The sequence below is a fragment of the Pseudoliparis swirei genome, chromosome 14 (assembly GCF_029220125.1).
Source record: "Pseudoliparis swirei isolate HS2019 ecotype Mariana Trench chromosome 14, NWPU_hadal_v1, whole genome shotgun sequence".
Classification (NCBI taxonomy): Eukaryota; Metazoa; Chordata; class Actinopteri; order Perciformes; family Liparidae; genus Pseudoliparis; species Pseudoliparis swirei.
Genome location: NC_079401.1, coordinates 2,005,006 through 2,022,505, shown reverse-complemented (window position 1 = coordinate 2,022,505; position 17,500 = coordinate 2,005,006).

Sequence of the window (17,500 nt, the reverse complement as noted above, 5' to 3'; positions counted from 1 at the left end):
AGTCAGAGAAAAAGAAAAAGGAAGAAGGCAAAAAACAAAATCCGGCTAACGATGTTATAGCTGTAATTAAAATGCAGAAGGAGCAGGCTGCCACGCTATTGGCTCGGAGAGAGATGCATTAGCCGGGCATATGGTTATGATAATTAAATCCCAGGACTACATCAGAGAAACAAATAAACACACGCTAAACAAACAGGGGGACCAGCTGAGGGCGGCAGGAGCTGCTGCTTCTGGGGAGGAACCCAAAAAAGATCCTTATCGTCATTGCAAGTCACACACACACACACACACACATGCAATGCAATGGAAGAAGGGCATGATGGAGCAGAAAGAGGAGGAGGAAAGAGACGGGGTGGGGGGGGTCCTTGCATTCACAGTCGCCGTGTTTTTCCCCTTAAATACTAAACTCCTGCACAGCGTTCACCTCTCGACCGCGGGACACTTTCACACCGACGGCATCTCGGTGTCGACGGCGTCATCCTCCATTTAGTTTCTTTTGTTTTTTCCCACAATGCAAAAACGAGCACAAAAGCGAAAAAAAGAAGCTCATCTTCTAAACGGGCTTATAAATAACGTCTTCTTCTTATTGTGATTCTCTGAGAACGTGAAAAGTCGTCGGCGGCGAGGATACCGCTCTCCCATTGGACGGCGAGGGCTGTCATGGAGATAAGCGTTGGCGCGTTGTTGTCGCACACAAATCAACAAAGGGAACATGCGATGGGGAGATTTGCAGGGGGCCGCGTCCCCGGTGGAAAGCGAGCGCAGGGGGGGGGGGGGGCTTCTCAGCGGCGCCGCGATGTTTAGCGGCATTAGAAATCATTAGGCCCGACACCGAGGCCCAGTTAGCGCCGCTCTCCATAATCCATTCCTTCAACCTGCAGATGTGAGGAGGAGGAGGAGGAGGAGGAAGAGGAGGAAGAGGAGGAGGAGGAGGACTCGCTCCCTGTTTGTTTGTTTGTTTTGAAGCTTCAGCCCGTTTAGGCCGGGCTTTAGCTGGACTAGCAGCAGGTGGATGATGATAAATGGGGCCAGTCCAGGAGTCTGGGGACCCATTAGCGAGGCAAGTGAGCCCCCCCCCCCCACCAACACCACCTCCCCCCCCTCCATGCTGTCCTGCAGGCTGCAGCCCAGAGGCCCCGCCTCCATGAACTGTCATCTGTCTCGGCCACCAACTCTGGCTTTGGTCTATCAATCTGGAATAATTCTGTTCTTCTTTTTCTTCTTCTTCTTCTTCGTTTTTTTCGTCTTCTTCGTCTTCTTGCGTCTTCTTCTTCTTCTTCTTCTTCTTCTTCTTCTTCTTCTTCTTCTTCTTCTTCTTGCGTCTTCGTCTTCTTCTTCTTCTTGCGTCTTCTTCTTCTTCGTCTTCTTCTTCTTCTTGCGTCTTCTTCTTCGTCTTCTTCTTCTTCTTCTTCGTCTTCTTCTTCTTGCGTCTTCTTCTTCTTCTTCGTCTTCTTCTTCATCTTCTTCGTCTTCTTCTTTCTCTTGCGTCTTCTTCTTCGTCTTCTTCTTCATCTTCTTCTTCGTCTTCTTCTTGCGTCTTCTTCGTCTTCTTCTTCTTCTTGCATCTTCTTCTTCTTCGTCTTCTTCTCCGTCTTCTTCTTCGTCTTCTTCTTCATCTTCTTCTTCTTGCGTCATCTTCATCTTCTTCTTGCGTCTTCTTCTTCATCTTCTTCTTCTTCTTGCGTCATCTTCATCTTCTTCGTCTTCTTCTTCTTGCATCTTCTTCTTCTCCTCCTTCTTCTTCTTCTTCTTCTTCTTCTTCTTCTTCTTCTTCTTCTTCTTCTTCTTCTTCAGCAGTATCTGCTGCAAAGCCGCCACCGACTCCGGCTCAGGTTTGGTGCGATCAATCTGAACTTGTTTAAAAAAAGACCACTTTCTTTTTGTACTTCTTGTTCTTCTTGTTGTTCTTGTTGTTCTTGTTCTTCTTCTTCCCCTCTCATCACAGCCGTGCTACATGTCACCCTCCACCAGCGTCCTGTGAATGTGGTGAAGCTGTCGAGGCCTTTCTCTGCCTGCTGGTCGCCGCTCGCTGGCTCTGGTGCCGAGTGTCTTTCCAAAAAGGGGTCCGTGTTGCTGTCGGCACTCACACGTTCACTTCTTCAGCGCCGGACTCCTTCAGATGGCCTCCTCGCTCCCTCCTCCTCTTCCTCGCCTGATTGTAGGCCGTTAGGCCGGCGAGGGATGAAATGAGATCCGGGGTTCGTGTTCTCGTGTTCTCAGCATTGGACCGCTTTAGTTTTTTATCCCGTTACCTGGACTGTGGCGGCGTACACGCCCCCCCCCAATCCCTCCCCTCCCCCGGCGTACAGCGTCCCTGGAGCCCGGCCAATCGGCAGGCTCGACGAGAGCTGTCAAACCCAATTCTGCCAATGGCGGGTGTTGAAAGCTGGCGTGGTAGACATCGAAGAAAAAGGCGGCGTGCTGCTGTCACATTACTCCTCGGTTGTTGTGAGTGAGTGAGTGAGTGTGTGTGTGTGTGTGTGTGTGTGTGTGTGTGACCACGCTTTCTAGAAACGGGCAGCGGGCATTTGCATGTTTCTTTTCTCCGGCCGTCTCTTCATTCGATTAGCGTCGTGCTAACGTGAAGACGAGCCAGACTTAAACGCCGGACGTCATAAATCATAATGTTCACTTGAAGCTCGACACACACAGTCGCACACTCACGCAACGACACACTGAGAGCCCGGCGCGTGAGGTGGACATCTCCCCGTCTCTCCGGCTCTGTGTTCCTCCCATGAATCATCGCCTCTTCTTCCTTTCCTCCGCGGAGAGGGGGAATCACATTAAGTGGAGCGCCGTGTTTGGCTCACACCAGTCTCGTCTTAATAGCTGTAATTTGGAGAGGAGAGAAAAGAAAAAGGGAAAGAATGGAGAAGAAAGCTTCGCTCGCAAAGAAACACTAATTCCCCGTCAACAAAAACACCCCTCTCCAATCCCACCCCATTAATTTGCATTAAAATATCCCAACAGCTAAATATGTAAAAGACAAAATAATGGCGTGCTATTTATACCCGGGCACATCTCCCCCGCCATGTGGCAGCAGCTGTGTGTGTGTGTGTGTGTGTGTACAACCTCCTGCTCCTGAAGCATGCTGCACAGACCTCCCACAGCAACACGGCTGAACCATTCCACCTTCGCACAAGTTAGCGAGGGTGAGAAACGGGAGCGTGAGGCCGCCTGCTCCTCCCGGGGAGGGAAGCGTCCGGCTGGAAGATTCCTTGAACTGCAAACCGAGTGGAAGGAGGATGAGGATCAGATCGATGAGCTCACCTTTCCTCCCTCCATCAACACTCATTCATCGGCTCACGCGGAGCGGCTGACTTCACGTAGATATCACGTACAGCAACACCTCAAGGAATATAACAAATAAAACACCATCTCGGGATGTGTTTTGTATTCCAACTGTTCCACAATGAAAATATGGGGGTTTAATGTGAAATGCATGGCGGGGTGTCGAGGCGAGACGCGTTTGATCGTCTTTTGTTAAACGCCTTGTTTACCCGAGGAGACGCCGAGACTTATAATTCGAAGATTTGTCTCCGTCAGGTTGGATTCTCTCCGTATCCGGATCTCATCTCTTTGGGTGTAACGCGAGAGATTTTCATGGGAGATTTTCTCTCCCGCTGTTGAATCCGTTGGAATTATCCACGCGAATGCTTCTCCTTCTTTTCCATCACGCCGTTAATGGCGTCGTCTAATCCCCGCCAGTGCGCGGCGTGCACCTTGGCGCCGCGATCACGTAATGCCGCTAACTAATGCGCCGGTCGCTCCGCACACTTCACCTCGAGCCAATATCCAGGCCACAGGTGTCCAACACGAGGCCCGCGGGCCGAATCCGGCCCCTTTATGTGGCCCCGACGGCTCGAAAAGACATATGAACGCCTTTTCTTAAAAGAAATTTCAAAATAAATATCCTGTGCTTTTATTTTGAAGGTTTCAAATTAAATGGATTCATGTTATAATAGTGGATACATTTTCTTCCGTACAATATTTCTACACTTAAATAAACAATAATGAAATACAAATAGATTTATTTAATTGTCCGGGAGTAGTTTATACAGCGATTCAGGTACACCGGCCCTTTAAGAGGAGAAAATGAGATGGACCCCCCTGATCCAGGCCCTTGTTTATGGTCTGGATTCAGGGGGATTTTAAATATATATTAACAGGGTTCGTACGGTCATGGAAAACCTGGAAAAGTTATGGAACTTGTAAATTGTTATTTCCACGCCTGGAAAAGTTTTGTGTTAAAACAAAATCCCCAAAGTTTTGGAAAAGTCCTGGACGTTTGTTATATTCATGTGAATATTATAATATTCACGCTGACTTTTAAATAATGACGCTCTAAATATAAGCCGGCATCACACTTGCGGCGCAAATATTCCGCGCTGCAAGTGAACGCACCTTAACTGAAAAGACATGAACCTTTTATCCTTTTAATCTAAACTATTGTCTCATTCATTTGTGGCATTTAAGGTAATAAACTACGCTTTTGAATTCTCATTGTTAGTTTAATTACGACATTTTCTCAGTTTTCCGTGTTTGAACAGAGATTTCACAACATTTTTGGTCATGGAAATATGGCTGAATGTCCTGGACACCCATTGGGTGATGAGGAACACACCTGAGAGCCAATGGGAAGAGGGCCGATTCCTCCATTACCTCCACACCTCACGTGGAAACTTCTCACAGGGTCCCATCCAGACCTCTGGAGTGGATGGAGTTAAACTCATCCCGAGTCCTGTGAATCCATTTGGGAGATGTCCCCGCGATACAAACGGGCCTCTGTAGTCCCGGCCGGTGGAGGAACCCTCTCGCTCTGCCAACCCTAGATTCACGGCGCTCCGTGTTTGGCCGTTTCCTGGTGCGGCGCCGTGTTTTATTTGGCCCTCGCTTCGGCCCCGAGGACAGAGGGGGACAGTTGTTGGGCCCGGAGAATATTCCCCTTGCTTACTTTTCCTCTGCCGCGTGGGAGGAGAAAAGTACAAACATGAGGGGAAATGGAAGAGGAGGCGGGATGGAGGGATGAGCAGAGGGCTGGAGGCTGAGAGAGAGAGAGAGGAGAGAGAGAGAGAGAAGAGAGGAGCGAGAGAGGAGAGAGAGAGGGGGAGAGAGAGGAGAGAGGAGAGAGAGAGAGGAGAGAGACCAGAGAGAGAGTGAGGAGAGAGAGAGAGGAGAGAGAGAGGAGAGAGAGGAGAGAGGGAGAGAGAGGAGAGAGAGGAGAGAGAGAGAGGAGAGAGAGACCAGAGAGAGAGAGGAGAGAGAGAGAGAGAGAGAGAGAGAGAGAGAGAGAGAGGAGAGAGAGAGGAGAGAGAGAGAGAGAGAGAGGAGAGAGAGAGAGAGAGAGAGAGAGAGAGAGAGAGAGAGAGAGAGAGAGAGAGAGAGAGAGAGAGAGAGAGAGAGAGAGAGAGAGAGGAGAGAGAGAGACAGAGAGAGAGAGAGAGAGAGAGAGAGAGAGAGAGAGAGAGAGAGAGAGAGAGAGAGAGGAGAGAGAGACAGAGAGAGAGAGAGAGAGAGAGAGAGAGAGAGAGAGAGAGAGAGAGAGAGAGAGAGAGGAGAGAGAGAGAGAGAGAGAGAGAGAGAGAGAGAGAGAGAGAGAGAGAGAGAGAGAGAGAGAGAGAGAGAGAGAGAGAGAGAGAGAGAGAGAGAGAGAGAGAGAGAGAGAGAGAGAGAGAGAGAGAGGGGAGAGACAGAGAGAGAGAGAGAGAGAGAGAGAGAGAGAGAGAGAGAGAGAGAGAGAGGAGAGAGAGGAGAGAGAGAGAGAGACAGAGAGAGAGAGAGGAGAGAGAGAGGAGAGAGAGGAGAGAGAGAGAGAGAGAGAGGAGTGGAGGCTCTCGATGCTTCTGGGACAGCGATTGTCTCTCCACCCCCCCAGAGGTGCACCTGGCTCATTACCGCACCTGGGACGGGAGTGGGTGGTGTTGTGGGTCAGAGATGCTCCCCCCCCCCCTCCGACATATGAAACTGAATTTTAACCCCAATAAATAAAAGAAAACATTTCAAATTTGCTTTGAGATTTTCCAAATGTTCTTTTCTAAACTTTCTGAGGAAACAAACAGATAATTTCTCGCGGTAAATACAGAACTGAAGGTCTTAAGAGTCTCGACCGCGGCCCCGTTTGCCCTCATTAATTATTCCAAGTCGTCTGGTTTGACGAAGACGAATGGATATTAGAAGATGAGTTGAAGAAGATGCATTTAAATTAAACAAAAAAGCTGTGTTAACAGTCTCACGTTGCCATCTGCTAACTCGGTGATGTAATCACTTCTGTCAACACACGTCAGACTGCTGCAACACTTTGAGTCATTACATATCTCATAAGTTAAGGATGTCAACACTCACAATAAAGACAATGTCCAGACCCCAGGGGTCAGACATGATGCTGCCTCGGACGCACTGATTGGTCCACAATGAGAGGTCCAAGGGGTTGGATGGGGGATTACACGAGGGTCCATGAAGGTCCTTATCTCCCGCCTCGCCTATGGACCCTGAACTACACATGTAATCCCTCTTGAACTAAGCGATGCACTTTATTAGATATTTAAGGATGCATTGGGATCCAGGGTGAGGATTGAATCCTTCATCAGGAGGTTTATTTTGTCCCGAGGCTTCTGGGAGATGGTGTTCACTAAACACTGCTCTCCATACAAACATCCACGCGCATCATCGGAAACGAACCCGGCACTTCATCGCCGTTTCATTGGCAGGTGATCGCCGAGGTGTCGACGCCCACAAACGGTCGAACGGGGCCATGAAAGACATTTTTTCCATCTACACGTTTGTGCGTTTTTATAAGTCGGCCGTGTGCAGAAGCTTCTTCTCTCCTCCAGCTTTACCACAGCATTCCTTATCCCTGTCTAATGGAGCTGATCCCCCCTCTCCCCCTCTCTCCCTCTCTCCCTCTCTCCCTCTCTCCCTCCCTCTCCATCCTTCCTTCCCTGTCCTTTGTGAGCGGAGAGGTGAGGGGATGTGGAGCTCGGCTGCAGCTTACCTCTCACGGCTAAGACGGGATGTGTGCTCTGCTTTGTTACTGCTAACCTGCTTGTTTGGGGGGAGATCAATTCAATTCAATTCAGTTTATTTGTATAGCCCAATTTCACAAATTACAAATTTGTCTCGGAGTGCTTTACAATCTGTACACATAGACATCCCTGCCCCAAAACCTCACATCGGACCAGGAAAAACTCCCAAATAACCCTTCAGGGGGAAAAAAAGGGAAGAAACCTGGAGGAGAGCAACAGAGGAGGATCCCTCTCCTAGGATGGACAGATGCAATAGATGTAATGTGTACAGAAGGACAGATTTAGAGTTAAAATACATTCAATGAATATGACAGAGTGTATGAATAGTTCATAGTAGGCATATTCCACGATGGAGACCTCCACGATCCATCAGGCAGATGGCGGTGGGGAGGAGGAGTGGGCGGAGTCTCAACAGGACAGTGGCGTAGTCATGAGCAGGAATTCCACGACCCAGGCGATCCATCAGGCAGATAGGATCTATGCCGTCTCATAGCGTCCGATCACCCCATGAGGCGTAAAGTCAAAAGGACTTCGGGAGAAAGCAGAGTTAGTAGCGTGTGATTGAGAGATGAAAATTCATCCTTAAGGAGAGAAAAAGAGGAGATAGGTACTCAGTGCATCCTAAAACGTCCCCGGCAGCTATAAGCCTATAGCAGCATATCAAGGGCTGGACCAGGTGAACCTGATTCAGCCTAACTATAAACTCTGTCAAGAGGAAGGTCTTAAGTCTACTCTTAACGAGGTGACTGTGTCTGCCTCCGGACTGAAATTGGAAGCTGGTTCCATAAAGAGGAGCTTGATAACTAAAGGCTCTGGCTCCCATTCTACTTTTTAAGACTCTAGGAACTACAAGTAGTCCGCATTTAGTGGCGTAGCTCTCTAGTGGGGCAATATGGTACGACAAGCTCCTTAAGATATGATGGAGCATCACCAATCAAGGCTTTGTAGGTTAAGAAGAATTTTAAAAGTGATTCTTGATTTTACTGGGAGCCAGTGCAGAGCAGCTAGTGCAGGAGTGATGTGATCTCTTTTCTTAGTTTTAGTGAGAACACGAGCTGCAGCATTCTGGATCAACTGGAGGGACCTAAGAGATTTATTAGAGCAGCCTGCTAATAAGGAGTTACAGTAATCCAGTCTCAAGTAACGAGCGTGAACCAATTTTTCTGCATCTTTTGAGACAAGATGTGCCTGATTTTGAAATATTACGTAGATGAAAGAATGCAGTCCTTGAGATTTGCTACGTGGGAGTTAAAGGACAAGTCCCGATCAAAGATAACGCCAAGATTCTTTACAGTGGTGTTGGATGCCAGGGCAATGCCGTCTACAGAATCCACATCACCAGATAATTGATCTCTGAGGTGCTCAGGGCGATTAAAATTACTTCGGTTTTGTCTGAGTTTAACATCAAGTTGCAGGTCATCCATGTTTTATGTCTTTAAGACATGCTTGAATTTTACAGAGTTGGTTGCTCTCCTCTGGTTTTATCGATAAATATAGTTGAGTGTCATCTGCATAACAATGAAAGTTTATGGAGTGTTTCCTGATAATATTGCCCAAAGGAAGCATGTATAAGGTAAATAAAATTGGTCCAAGCACAGAACCTTGTGGAACTCCGTGATTAACGTTAGTGGTTATCGGCGTCATCGTTTACAAATACAAACTGAGATCGATCTGATAAATAGGATTTAAACCAAATTAGTGCCGTGCCTGAAATGCCAATCGACTGCTCCAGTCTCTGTAACAGGATGTCATGGTCAATGGTGTCGAATGCAGCACTAAGGTCTAACAAGACCAGGACAGAGAGAGTCCTTTATCTGCTGCCATTAAGAGGTCATTTGTAATTTTCACCAGTGCTGTCTCGGTGCTGTGGTGTTTTCTAAATCCTGATTGAAATTTCTCAAATAAACTATTATGATGTAGAAAGTCGCACAACTGATTTGCGACCACTTTCTCAAGGATCTTGGAGAGGAAGGGAGGTTAGAGATCGGTCTGTAGTTAGCCAATACCTCTGGATCCAGAGTGGGCTTCTTCAGGAGAGGTTTAATAACAGCCACCTTGAAGGAGTGTGATACGTGGCCTGTTAGCAGAGACACATTGATAATATCTAATGAGAGCCGCCAATTAAAGGCAAAACGTCTTTAAGCAGCCTCGTCGGGATGGGGTCCAAGAGACAGGTAGGCGTGTTAAGTAGAAACCGTTGAAAATAATTGGTCACGGTTGATAGGAAAAACCCTCAAATATACACCAGGGCATACAGCGGTTTCCAAGGCCATTCCACTTAAGGACAGATTGGCACTGGTTATGGGCAAGAGATTATTAATCTTGTCCCTAATAGTTAAAATCTTTTCATTAAAGAAGTTCATAAAGTCATTACCACTAAGGTTTATAGGAATGCTCGGCTCCACAGAGCTGTGACTCTCTGTCAGCCTGGCTACAGTGCTGAAGAGAAACCTGGGGTTGTTTTTATTTTTTTCTATTATTGATGAGTAAGGGGCTGCTCTGGCATTGCGGGGGCCTTTCTTATATGTTTTAAGACTATCTCCCCAAACTAAGCGGGATTCTTGAGATTAGTTGAGCGCCATATGCGTTCAAGCTTTGACGTGATTTGCTTCAGTTTGCGGGTCTGAGGGTTATACCAGGAGCAAACCTCCTCTTCCTCACTGTCTTCTTCTTCAGAGGGGCTATCGAGTCCAGTGTCATTCTCAGAGAGCCTATGGCACTGTCAACAAGATGATCAATCTGGGACGGACTAAAGTTAGACCAGGAGTCCTCTGTTATATTGAGACGTGGTATCGAATCAAATACAGAAGGAATCGCTTCTTTAAATTTAGCTACAGCACTATCAGTTAGTCATCTAGTGTAGAACCGTTTGACTAACGTAGTACACTCGGCTAGTATAAATTCAAAAGTTATGAGCTTGTGGTCTGACAGAAGAGGATTCTGTGGGAAGGCGTTCAAATGCTCAATGTCAACGCCATAAGTAAGAACAAGATCAAGCGTGTGGCCAAAGCTGTGAGTGGGTTTCTGTACTCTCTGACAGAAGCCAATCGAGTCCAACAAGGAGATGAATGCAGCACTAAGGCAATCATTATCAACATCCACATGGATATTAAAATCTCCAACAATAATAACTTTATCGGTTTTAAGAACCAAACTTGATATAAATTCTGAGAATTCAGATATAAACTCTGAATATGGACCTGGTGGCCGGTACAGAATCACAAATTGAATTGGCTGTAGTGTTTTCCAGGTTGGATGTGAAAGACTAAGAACAAGGCTTTCAAATGAGGTGTAGTGTAATTTTGGTTGAGGATTAATTAATAGGCTCGATTCAAAGATGGTGTGTGTGTGTGTTTGTTTGTGTGTGTGTGAGAGTAGGAGTACTGAGAAATCCCATTATGGAGCCAAGTTGCTGCCACGCTTCCCCCGTACACACTGCGAACCCGGTGTAATCCACTCACACACTCCCCATGCATCCTTGTTTGTGTGTGCTCGCTCACACACACACACACACACACACACACATTTCCCCCCTCTAGACTCTGCGGTGAGCTGTGTATCCCGGTGCACTGTTGTGTTACCCACCGTGAAACATGACAGCTAATGATATCGAAGGCTTTTTTTAAAGGTGTGTGTGTGTTTGTGTGTGTGTGTGTGTGTGTGTGTGTGTGAGAGAGCTGGATTTCTTCCAGGCTGACATCGATTAGCAGCGAGTGCATCGGCTCAGAGCGACCAAGTCAAAAGCTACTTTTATGTTATAAATTAAATCATTATGACATTATTGAATCCCTTATGTGTTACTTTTCGAGTAAAATCTCATATTTACTGAAATATCTGATCGTGCTCTGATAGAATCCGTCCAATAAGCAGGAATTCGGTCATTTCCAGATGAATTTATGTAATCGTGTGACGAACATAATCGTTGTTTCCACATGATTTCAATGTTTCTTTCATTTGCTGTGAGGAGCGATAAAGTTTTGCAGTTTCCATGGAGACGGTTTGTCATACCTGCCGTAATCAGACGAGCTCATAAAAACTAAAAGGTATTTAAAGTAAAAAAGGGGAACAATGTGAAACAACGGTGAAATGTAACCTCACAGACGTGTCAAACAATTAACTCGTCACCACAACAAGCGAGAAGAAAGGAACTCGTTATATATATACATATATATATACATTTATATATTTATATATGTATTATATATATATTTATATATATATAAATATATATATATATATATACTATATGTATATATATAAATGTATATATATATACATTTATATATTTATATATATGTATTATATATATATTTGTATATATATATTTAGATATATGTATTATATATATTTATATATATATATATATATATATGAATATGAAGATGCTGCTGTTAATCTTCTCACAGGTGCACCCACTGAGGGTTTCTCCTCCAGGCCGAGCGTAGGGGGCGCTGCACACACTGCATTGCACCTGTAAGACGGGCACAGAGGGGGGGGGGGGGCTATTTGTGTCACTGCCTTCCCATTGAGTGCTCACTCTCTGTGTGTGTGTGTGTGTGTGTGTCACTCACACGTATACGCTCCCTCTCTCCATCCCGTCCTCCTCGACTCTCTCCTCCTCTCTCCCCCCTGACCCCGGCGCCATCTTCTCCGTCTCATCCTTTATGCATACTGACAGCGAGCCCCTCCGTTTATGGCACTGCATAACGTTCCCTCATTACCGCCCGGGACTCGGAAACCCAAACGAAGCAGGGGGGGGGGGGGAGGAGGAGAAGAGGAGGAGGAGGAGGAGTGGAGTGATATAGAGAGGTGGAGGAAGACGGGAGAAGTACCAATGATGACATTCGCTTTGGCTAATATTAATCTGATTCATTTGGCATGCCAGGAAGCATCACTTTAACTGTTTCTATGCTGCTGGGCGTGTGTGTGTGTGTGTGTGTGTGTGTGTGTGTGTGTGTGTGTGTGTGTGTGTGTGTGTGTGTGTGTGTGTGTGTCAGGAAAGAGGGCGCACATGCAACCTGCAATTAAAAAAAAATAATAATACTCCCGGATAGAAAGCAGATGCAGAAAAACAGAAGAAAAAAAATGAAAGATGCAGTCATCGAGCAATTTGTTGCACAAAACGTGCACACACACACGACACATGTGCACACAGATGTGTGATTACACACTACATGCCCACGTGGTGCAGTACTTAAATACACACACACACACACACGGGATACATTTATGATGTTATTAATGCAAACACATAATTACATGCACACGTCACTTAGTCTCCAGATACATAAATCCCTTCAGCACACACACACACACACACACACACACAGGGCCCTGATACACACATCGTGGTGCAGGGCGCAGCAGCTTGTGTTGGCTGTAAACAGCGGCGCCGGCCGTGTGAGCGTCGGGCCGGCCAATCAAACCCCTCGATCTCCTGCCCCTGTCCTCCCATTGATCCCATTAAAATGCTCAGCAGATGCTTTTCTTCTTCTTCTTCTCCTTCGTCTTCTTCTTCTTCTTCTCTCGGCTGCTGTTTTCATTTGCATGCTGCGGACCGCCCGGCCCGCGGTCTGGAATAGTCGTTTTGCCAACTGGGACACCAGTACAGTAGCGTCCATTCAGACGGAGCGGGCGCCGCTCGACGCCGGCGTGCGTCGAGCGGCGCTTTAAATGATCTCCCAGACCGTCGCCAACATTACTCAGAGCTGACGGCTCGGCCTCCTCTTCCTCTCCTCTTCCTCTCACACCGGTTGTTTCTCCTCATCATCGATCTTCTCATAATAGCTGGTGAGGCACATTGACATAACACTTCTGTAAGCTCCTCCCCCTCTCGTTGTTGGCCACACACACACAGTACAAACATCTCATGTGTGACATAATCCTGGAAGTGTGTCTGAAGCATGAGAGCAGAGCACGAACCGGCTTGTGTTGTGACGTCAAAGAAAGCAACTAGTGTGTGTGCGTGTGTGTGTGTGTGTGTGTGTGTGCGTGTGTGTGTGTGTGTGTGTGCGTGTGTGCGTGTGTGTGCGTGTGTGTGTGTGCGTGTGTGCGTGTGTGTGTGTGTGTGTGGAGGACGTTAGCATCTTTTTTTTCCGTTGCGCGGTAACCGAACCCGTCGCCTTCCTGTGACTGTGTGTGGCGCTCGCCTCCGAGTACAGGCGGCGTACACTAGCAGGCTCTGTCTGCCCCGAGGGGGGGGGGGCTGCCGTGGAAGAAGAAGAAGAAGAAGAAGAAGCCCTCGGCCATGAAAGAGAGGCTCTGTTCTCTCGCTGCCCGCCCATCACTCGCCGGCTCGGCGAGAGAAGAAGGGAGGAGAGGGAGGAGAGAGAGGAGAGAGAGGAGAGGAGGGAGGAGAGGGAGGAGAGAGAGGAGAGAGAGGAGAGAGAGGAGAGGGGAGAGAGAGGAGAGGGAGGAGAGGAGAGAGAGAGGGAGGAGAGGAGAGGGAGGAGAAGGAGGAGAGGGAGAGGGAGAGGGAGAGGGAGGGGAGAGAGGGAGAGAGAAGAGGAGGAGGAGGAGGGAGGAGAGGGAGAGGAGGAGGGAGGAGAGGGAGGAGAAGGGGGAGAGGAAGGAGAGGAGGAGAGAGAGGAGAGGGAGGAGAAGGAGGAGAGAGAGGAGAGAGGAGGAGAAGGAGGAGGAGAGGGAGGAGAGAGGAGAGGGAGGAGGGAGGAGAGGAGGGAGGAGAGAGGAGAGGAGGGAGGAGAGAGGAGAGGAGGGAGGAGGAGAGAGGAGAGAGGAGAGAGAGGAGAGAGGAGGAGGGAGGAGAGGGAGGAGAGAGAGGAGAAGGAGGAGAGGGAGGAGAGAGGAGAGAGGAGAAGGAGGAGAGAGGAGAAGGAGGAGAGGGAGGAGAAGACGTCCAGGGCTCCTGGAAGTTGCGGTGGAGCGAATGCAGATTTCTTGACCTCCGACCCGTCGCGTGTGATGATGGAGCGAAAGAAAAGGGGGAGGAGCCACACCACCTCGGTTCAGGAAACAGACGCAGCAGTCGGGTTTGGGAGGATTTGAAGGATGGTTGTGATGAAAAGGACCCGACGTCACGCCATCCATCCATCCCTCCATCCTTCTATCCACCCACCCATCCATCCATAACCTTACAGGCAAATATAATTACAAACCAAACAAAGTATTAATGAATACAAATCCCTCTGAATGAAATAAGCATCCTATAAAAAACTTCCTCTGCATTACCTTGGCACACACACACCTACACACACACACCTACACACACACCTACACACCTACACACACACACACACACACACCTACACACACACACACACACACCTACACACACACACACCTACACACACCACACACACACACACACACACCTACACACACACACACACACCTACACCCACACACACACCTTCACACACCTGCCTGCACACACACCTACACACACACACACACACCTGCACACGCACACACACCTGCACACCTGCACACACTGCACACCTACACACACACACCTACACACACACACCTGCACACACACCTGCACACCTGCACACACATGCCTACTGCACTGCACACCTGCACACACACACCTACACCTGCACACAGCCTCACCTACACACATGCCTGCACACACACACCCACACACACACACACACACACCTACACACACACACACACATGCACCACCTACACACACACACCTGCACTACACACCTACACACACACCTACACACACACACACACACCTACACACCTACACACACACACCCTACACCCCTTTTCCCTCACAAACACCGTTGCGGGGCCTCCCTTTTCGAACGGGCTCGGGGGCCCCAAAACTCCCCAAAGGGCCGGGAAGTTGGGGAAACGAGGGAAGGGAAAACCCAAAGGGGTTTAAAATTCCCGGGGAGGAAAAAGAAGGTTGTGTGGGGAGGACCCAGGGGAAGGGGGAAGGAGGAAAAGGGGGAAAAGGCGGGTTTTCCAAAGGGGCCCCGAATTTCAAAACAAGCGGCCGATTAGGAGTGTCTTTTTCCCCTCCTAAAAAGGGGGGGCCGTCTTGACACTTTTTGTAAAACCATTTTAATTCCCCAAATTTTTTAACAATACCACCCCCACACCAACCACCCACCCACAAACACCCACCTCCCCAAAAAATCAAAAAAACAATAACAAAAAAAAAAACTCAACCCCCCCATAACCTTCCTTCAAATTTTAAAAAAAAAACCACCAACACCACATTTCCCAAACCCCCCCCCACCCCAACCCCCCCCACCCAAAAAAACCCTTTTCCCCCCCACCCTTTGCTCGGATTTTTTTGTGTGGGTGGGGGTGTGGTGTGGGTTTGTTGGTGGGGGGGGGGGTGGGGGGGGGTTGTGGTTTGGTTGGTGGGGTTTAAAAAATTTTATTGGGGGCCCGAAAAGGGTTGTTTATCTCTTAGCCTCGCCCTTTCCCGAAAAAAAGGGCCCCTCGCCCCCCTCTCAACCCCCCCCCAACCCCCTTTCTAAACCCCAGCTCCCTGGCTTGGTTTCGTTTCGAGGGGTTTCCCTTAACGCTCTCGGGCCTTAAACCCCCCTGTCCTTTAGTGCCTGGGTTCCCCGAAGGTTTGCCTCATTTGTTTTTGTTTAAGGGAGGGTTTTATAGGGGCCCTTCCCGGCCCCAGGCCCCTTTGTCCCCGACTCTCCCGGGTCCTCCCCCCGGGGGCCCCCCCTGGGGGGGTTTTGGGGGGGGCTCTTGGGGGGCTCTTCTCCCCTGGGCCCCGGTTCCTCCTTTGTCCCTTTTTTGGGGGGCCCCCTTCTTTTCCTTTTCTCCTTTCGGGCCCCTTTGTCTCTCTCCCCTCGTCCCCTCCTCCTGCCCTCCCTCGTCCTCCTCGCTCCTCTCCTCGTCCCTTTTCCTCGTCCTCTCCTAGTCTCTCTCTCCCTGCCCCTCTCCTGGTCCTCTCCTCGTCTCTCCTCCCCTCTCTCCTCCTCTTCGTCCCTCTCCTCGTCCTCTCCTCCTCTCCCTCTCCCTCTCCTCTCTCCGTCCTCCTGCGTCTCTCCTCGTCTCTCTCCTCGTCTCTCCTCGTCCTCTCCTCCTCCTCCTCCCTCCTCTCCTCCTAGTCTCTCTCCTCGTCTCTCTCCAGTCTCTCCTCGCCCTCCTCCCTCTCCTCGTCCCTCCTCTCCGTCTCTCCTCCTCTCCTCTCCTCTCTCCCTCCTCTCTGCCTCTCCTAGTCCTCCTCTCCTCTCTCCTCGTCCCTCCCTCCTCAGTCTCTCTCCCCGTCTCTCTCCTAGTCTCTCCTCTCCTTCACTCTCCTCGTCTCTCCTCGTCTCTCCTCGTCCCTCCCTGGTCTCTCCTCCCTCCTCTCCTCGTCCTCCTCGTCCTCTCTCCTCCTCTCCTCCCTCTCGTCTCTCCTGTCCCTCCTCGCCTCTCCTGCCTCTCCTCGTCTCTCTCCTCGTGCCTCTCCTCGTCTCTCTCGCCCTCTCGTCCTCTCCTGTCTCCCTCTCCTCCTCCTCTCCCTCCTCTCCTCTCCGCCTCTCCTCTCTCTCTCTCCTCTCCCCCTCTCCTCTCTCCCTCGCCCCTCCTCGTCCCTCTCCTCGTCGTCCTCTCCTCCGCCTCGCCTCTCGCCCTCTCGCCTCTCCTCGTCCTCCCCTCTCCTCCCCCTCTCCTCGTCCTCCTCGTCTCCGTCCTCCCTCGCCTCCTCCTCCCTCCTCCTCTCCTCGCCTCTCCCTCGTCCTCTCCTCGTCCTCTCTCCTCGTCCTCCTCACCCTCTCCTCGCCTCTCTCCTCCCTCTCCTCGTCCCCCTCTTCGCCTCTCTCCTCGTCCCTCTCTCCTCCCTCTCCTCATCCCTCTCCTCGTCCCTCCTCGTCCCTCTCGTCTCTCCTCGTCCGTCTCCTCGTCTCTCTCCTCGTCCGTCTCCTCGTCCGTCTCCTCGTCCGTCTCCTCGTCTCTCTCCTCGTCCGTCTCCTCGTCTCTCTCCTCGTCTCCTCGTCTCTTTCTCGTTCCTGCTCGCCGAACCTGGAACATCTGACGATCTCATGCCGTCCATTCTACCTTCCCCGGGAGTTCAGCTCGGTCATCACCACAGCCGTCTACATTCCACCACAAGCGGACACCGACGTAGCACTATCGGACCTACATGATGTGTTATGTCGGCATCAGAACAAGTATCCCGACGCGGCTGTGGTGGTGGCTGGGGACTTTAACAAGGCAAACCTAAAAAAAGTCATGCCGAACTTTCACCAGCACATTACGTGTGCTACCAGAGGAAGAACGTTGGACCACTGCTATCGCCATTCAAGACAGGCTACAAGGCTGTCTCTCTCCTCCGTTAGGGAAATCAGACCATGCCGCCATTTTTCTGCTTCCGGAGTATAAACAAAGGATCATGGGAAGCGGTAGTAACGAGGAACGTAATGCGGTGGTCTGACCAATCAGAGGCTGAGCTACAGGACGCTCTGAGTATCGCTGACTGGGACATGATCCAATCCAGTTCCAGTGACGCCAGCGAGTTTTGGAAGTAGCAATGAGCCTCATAAACGCTT